Raw genomic sequence first — 7,285 nt, forward strand, 5'->3', positions numbered from 1 at the left:
TTTTGTACCATAGGGTCGCTATGAGTCACAAGTGACTTGACGGCACCTAACAACAACAACAACAACCTAATATGGAAGTGACTAGAGAGCATTATGCTAAGTCTCATAAAGAACAATACTGTAATTATGTTGAGTGAAGTATCTCAGCACACAGGGACAAATTCTGCATGGTGCCACTGTTGTAAAACAGGGCTGACCTAGGGGTTGGGGGGAGACTGAGAAGGATGGGTTCAATAATGTATACGGCATTGAAACAGATGAGGGTGAAAACTGTTTAAAGGGGCTATGTGATTAGGTATTTTTGTCATGACAGAAATCCAGAGTGAAGGCTGTTTAGTGGAGTGGAACTGGGGGGGAGGGATTGTAAAACAATGAAAGTATTTTTCTTTTACTTTTCCAAGAGAATAGTGTACTGGGGGGAAAGTTTGGGAGGGGAGGAAAGTGCAACAATTAATGAATGGAAATCCAAAGTATTTGTAAATTTTCATTGAAATGAATAATAAATTAAAAAAAATACTGTCTAGGACCATTATTGTACGTATGTATGAGGATCCAAGGGGGGATGCTTAAACACAGGGTCACAAAATTTGATGGGTGGAGGGAAGTTTTGGTAAAGGAAAGGGGAAAGTTTTGGTGGAAAAAGCAATGTATATGAACTTTACGAACTTTCTATGTAAACCAGTATAAAATAAAAAATTTTTTGAGAGAACTGCAAGTAATCTCGTTTTTTATTTGCATCTCTCTGATTGCTGGTGAAAATTTCCTCTTTTGTTTCTTGGCTATCAGAATCTCCTCCATTGTGAAGATGGTTTTTTCATGTCTTTTGTCCATTTTGGGATTGAGTTATCAATCTTTACCTTGTGGAGGCCCTGCAGCATTCTGTAAACTTTGGTTATGACACCTTTATCTGAAATACTGTTTCTAAATGTTTTTCCCAGATTTGTGGATAAAATAAAATTTTTAAAAAACAAAATTCAACAGTTTTTACACAGGGTTGCTATGAGTCAGAGCCTACTCAATGGCACCTAACAACAACAACAATCACTTTGGAAATTAATTTGTCATTGCCTAGAAAATGTATATAATTGCATATAATTCTAATATCATAGCAGAAAATGCATATAAATCTATTTCTAGGTATTTATCTAGAGAAATATGTGCACATACATGCCAGGACACACAGATAAGAATATTCATAGTAAAGTGGTACTATTCATAACAGAGAAAATTGGAAAGCACCCAAATATGTTTATAGAATGAGCAAATTATTCCCTATGCATACAATATTGCTGCTGTTGTTATTTGTCATCAAATCAGAACTAACTTATAGGTGATCCTCCAGCAGGTTTTCAGAGGCAGTAAAGCACTCAGAAGGAGACTGTCTATCTTTCTCCTATGGAGGAGCTATTGCATTCAGATCATCTGCTCTAAGCTTAGCAGCTTAACTCCTTATCTACTTGTCCAGTGCTATAAAACTGAAAATTAAAGACTTACAGTGTCATTGTCTTTATATAAAGATCACAAAGTACACAAAATTATCAATATATTACTTAGAAGAAAATTATAATAAAACACAGTGAGTAAAACAAGCAAATGAAAACCTTGAGTGAAATAGTTACTGCTAAGAGAAAAATATAAGGAACTTCAAATATTATTTTTAAAAGAGTAATATATTTATAGATAATCATCAAATATTATTCTTCAGAATTTAATATGTTTTTTAAAAGAAACATCAATAATAATTCTTGAATTTTTCTGTTTAGAAGAAGATGTATCAAGGTCCATACCAGTAAATTATGCTCTTATCCTGAAGTATAAAACCAAAAAAAAAAAAAAAAGACAAAAAAAAAGTATAAAAAACTTAAAAGAGAAAATTCTTATCTAATTGCTAGGCAACAGCAGACAGCTTAACTTTCCCAGAACCCAACGACACAAGAGGTTATAGAAGCACAACAGATTGGTGAATTCACCAGGATAACCTCCCTGACCTGGGCTGACTTCCTCACTTTAATATCATTAGCTCTCGTAGGGCAGGGTGGTGTTTCCAATTTGAAAATGGCCTTTGCTCATAGGCTTAGCTTTTTAACTTGTTTACATTCACTAGTTAGCATCTGGAGGTATGATTCATAAATATTCTATATAAAGAAATAAGTTTATTTGTAGCAAGGATGGCCTTGGGTTATGTATAGAAAATTTATATATAATCTGTCCACAATTACAAGCCAACCACTGTTATTATATTAAAAATTTAAAGTATAGAGGCACCAGGGAGCTGATTGCTGACACCACGCAGGCGCCGGAGAACTGCTGGCTGATGCCACGCTTGTGCTGGAGAGCTGCTAGCTGACACCACACACACACCAGGGAGCTGCTTGCTGACAAAACACAGGTGCCAGGGGCTGCTTGCTTATGCCACAAATGTGTCAGGGAGCTACTAAAGCATGTACCACGGAGGAACACACCAATGAGCAATATATTGGATGAGCAAAAAAGCTGGAATCTGAGTGAGTGTGAGCCTGGAACTCCAGTCCTGTCATTGCCAGCCAAAGCCTATAACTCAGGTCCCAATGACACAAGCCCATACCCAGAATGTCACTCCCAATGTGCACCAGGAGCGATGTTGGACGTTGAGTGAGGTACTTTGTGGGGGATCACTGATGTTTAGCTGGATCATATGGGACTCCTTGGGATCAATCAGAAGGGAGTCAGGCAGGTGGAGCTTGTTCTTGATGGGAAACCCAAGGCTTCCTGGCTTTCCAATGAGGTCTCTGGACTCTACCTTGTTTTCCTCATGTTCAGTCCATCAATTGCCTTTAGCCAAGAGCACCTTGGGATACACTAACTTTGACAGTTGTCTGACAGAGGAGGCTGTTTCCACAGGCCTTTTCTCTGTTGAACTGAGAGAAACCCAGGCAGGGTAGCTGCCCCACCCTCTTCTGGAATGATGACTTCAGATCAAGAACCTATTATCGCCTCAGACATGAAAAACTCTACCACAGCAATGGCACATAGGAAGCAGGCTCTCTCACCCCCTAAACAAGCACAAAGCAAGATGTCACACCAAAAAAGTGACACAGTATCAATGGATTTCCTGAAGCTAGAAAGCCTGATGAAACTTTCTGACACAGAATTTAAAAGAACAATAACTGAATATTTTAAATGGGTGAAAGACAAACTTGAAGAATTACAGGACACTGCAACCAAAAACCAAGAAGAGCTTGAAAAAACAATCCAAAACAGTGCAGATAAAACAAATGAGGCATTAGAGGCTCTGGAAAAACAAGAAATCACAATCCAAAATATGAGGACCAATGTTTCATATGCTGTCAACATGATGGCGGGGGTGGGTGTGCTGTCACATGAATTGGGTTGAAGAGATGGAACACAGAACTAGCAAAAACGAAGAGAATTATCACCACTGATATGCTAGAACAAAAAGCAGAAGGAAAAAGAAAAAAAAACACCTAAGAATAATGCAGGACACTATCAAGAGAAATAATACACATATCATTGGAATCCCAGAACAGGAGGAAGCAAGCAAGTAAAGGTACTGAAAAAGTTGTGAAAGAATTACAAGAAGAAAACTTCTCAGGCATAATGACGAATGAGAGAATGTATATTCAAGAATCTGAGCAAACACTGTATGCAATAGACCCGAAAACAAAACACCAAGGCATATCATAGTCAAATTTTCCAGAACCAAAGATAAGGAGAGAATTCTGAAAGCAGCAAGGGAAAAACAGAGTAACCTATAAAAAAGCAAATAAGATTAAGTGCCAATTTCTCAGCAAAAATCATGCAAGCAAGAAGACAGTGGAAGGACATATATCAAACACTCAAAGAATACAACTGTTAACCAAGAATACTGCACTTGGCAAAATGGTCCATCAAATATAAAGGAGAGATCAAGAAATTTCCAGAAAAACAGAAACTAAGGGAGTTTGTGAAAAGAATACCTGTGTTGCAGGAAACACTGAGCAATGTCCTTCTTACAGAGGTGCCACAGAAAGCAGCATGGACCAAAGTAACTAGCAACAACACCAAAAGAAAAAAAAAACCTCAACAAAATGATAGCAATAAAACCCTGCCTTTCAATAATCACACTGAATGTGAATGGTTTGAATACAACAATAAAGAAAAAAAGAGTAGCAGACTGGATAAAAAAAACCAAAATCCATCAATATGCTGTCTACAAGAGGCACCTGAAAATGAAGATAAAGAAAGACTAAATTAAAAAGGACAGGAAAAAATAAACCAAGAAAATGGCAACCAGAAAAAAAGCAGGAGTGGTGATATTAATATATGATAAAATAAATGTCAATGCAAAAGTCAACACAAAGAACAAGGAGGGGTCAATTGAACAAGAAGATATAACAATAATAATTATCTATGTACCAAATGAAAGACCTGCAAAATATATAAAACAAGCATTAACAAAACTGAAAAAGGAAATAAACAACACTACAATAGTACTTGGAGACTTCAATGCACCATTCTCAAGAAAGGACCAAACTTCCAGAAAGAAACTCAATAAAGATGTTGAAGAATTAAACTACACAATAAACCAACCTGATCTCATAGATATTTATAGGCTAATGCACCCCCAAAAAGCATAGTATACCTTCTTCTCCAATGCACATGGAACATTCTCCAGAATAGATCACAGTTTAGGCCATAAGGCAAGCATCCATAAATTCAAAAACATAGAAATAATACAAAGCATCTTCTCAGACCACAGTGCTACAAAACTAGAAATTAGTCACAAGATGATAAAGAAAAAAAACCATACATTTGGAAGATGAACAACACCCTGCTTGAACATGAGTTGGTACTAGAAGAAATAAAAAATAAAATTAAAAAGTTCCTTGAAACAAATTACAATGAAAACACAACTTACCAAAACCTCTGCAAAGCAGCCAAAGAAGTAATTAGAGGTCAATTGATAGCAATAAGCAAACACATTAACACGTTGCCACGCACTTTTTAAATTAATGACCATGCTTAGAAACACATTTACCATCATTTGCGGCAACGTGTTAAAAGATAGGAAAAAATGACCATCGACTCTCTAACCCAACACCTCAAAAAAGTTGAAAAAGATCAGCAAGAAAACCAGACTCTAAAAAACCTGAAATTATAAAAATTCTGGCAGAAATAATGAAAGAGAAAACAGAACAACTGAAACCATCAACAAAACCAGCAGCTGGTTCTTTGAAAGGGTCAAAAGGTCAATAAAATAAACAAACCACGAGCAAAACTAGCAAAAGAAGGAAAAGACACAAGCAATTTGATGAAGGGATGAAGCAGGTAATGTCACAACAGAAATAACTAAAATAAAAAGGTTAGCAGTGGAATATAATTAAAAATTATACTCAAACAAATATGCAAGCCTAGAGGAAATGGGCAAATACTTAGAAAATCACAACTGACACAAACCAAAATTGAACAATTGAATAGACCCATTACAAAAGAAGAAACTGAAAAGGTAACAAAACAATTTTCAGCCCCAAAAAGCCCTGGATCAGATGGTTTTACAAATGAATTTTATCAGACATCCAGAGAAGAATTGTCACCAATTCCACATAAAGTATTTCAGCAAATGAGAAAAGATGGAATTCTCCCAGATTCATTCTATGAAGCAAACATATCCGTGATACCAAAACCAGGTAAAGACATCACCAAAATAGAAAATTATCAGCCAATATTTGCCATGAACATAGATGCAAAAATCCTGAATAAAATCCTGGCCAATAGAATCCAATGATACATTTTTTAAAAAAATTCACCATGACCAAGTGGGATTCATAACAGGTGTATGCAAAGATGGTTCAATATAAGAAAAACAATAGTATAATTTATCACATTAACAAAGCAAAGAACAAGAACCACCTGATCCTATCAATTGATGCAGAAAAGGCCTTTGACAAAATCCAACACCCTTTCCTGATTAAAAACTTTGAAAAATAGGAATAGAAGGAAATTTCCTCAATACAGTAAAAAGTATATACCCAGAAATCAGTCTATCAACTTATGGTCAACTGAAATTTGACAAGGAGATGAAATCATTTAAGTAGGGAAATGACAGCCGTTTTAACAAATAGTGTTGGAAAAATCGGAAAACCTTCTGCAGAAAATGCAAACAAGGCCCACACCTCACACCATACACAAAAATCCACTCAAAGTAGATCAAGGATCTAGGACTTAAACCAAAGACTATAACTTCATTAGAGAAAAGCTTGGAAGAACCCTGGAAGCACTAATCCACAACTTGAACAGTCTTTAAGCATTCTGAAAAACTTAAAATAAGGAGAGGATAAAATAGATGAATGGAACCTTGTAAGAATCAAATCCCTATGCACATCCATAAACTTCTTCAACAGGATAAAAAGGGAAGCCACAGAATGGGAAAAAATATTTGGTAATGTCATGTCTGACAAGGGACTTACATCTAGAATTTATAAAATACTTGAACTCCACAATAAGATATAGGTAAACAACCTAATTGAAAAATGGGCACAGGATATGAACAGACATATCATCAAAGAAGACATTCAGATGGTGAACAAACACATGAAGAAATGTTCAAAATCCCTAGCTCCAAAACAACTATGAGATATCATCTCACCCCAGTAAGAACAGCAAAATTCAACAGAACAGCAAACAAAAAAATGTTGGCGAGATTGTGAAGAAACTGGAACACTTATTCACTGTTGGTGGGAGTGTAAAATGGTGCAACCACTATGGAAGGCAATATGGCACTTTCTCAAAAAGTTGCAAATAGAAATACAATTTGACCTAGCAATTCCACTACTGGGAGTGTACCCTAAAGAAACCAGAACTGCCACCCAAGCAGATATATGCACACTCATGTTTATTGCTGCTTTGTTCATAATAACAAAGTGTTGGAAACAACTGAAGTGCCCATCAACAAACAACTGGATAGAGAAGCTGTGGTATATTCACATAATGGAATATTATGCAGCACTGAAAAACAAAGAACTCATGAAATATTATACAAAATGGGTGACCCTGGAGACATTATGCTGAGTGAAATATCTCAGTCACAAAAAACAAATACTGCATAACACCACTGTTATACAATAAGACTGATATGGTGTTGGGGGAAACAGAAAAGAGGGGGAAAATAATGTGCACGGCATTGAAACAGATGAGGGAGAGAACTGTATAAAAGGAATATATGATTAGGTATTATTGGCATGACAGGAATCCAGAATAAGAGTTGCATGGTAAAGTTGTCAGGGGGGTGGGTGTGGGGGACTGTATA

Source organism: Elephantulus edwardii, unplaced genomic scaffold (assembly GCF_000299155.1).
Source record: "Elephantulus edwardii isolate Elephantulus edwardi_28Jun2011 unplaced genomic scaffold, EleEdw1.0 scaffold00082, whole genome shotgun sequence".
In the NCBI taxonomy this organism is placed as follows: Eukaryota; Metazoa; Chordata; class Mammalia; order Macroscelidea; family Macroscelididae; genus Elephantulus; species Elephantulus edwardii.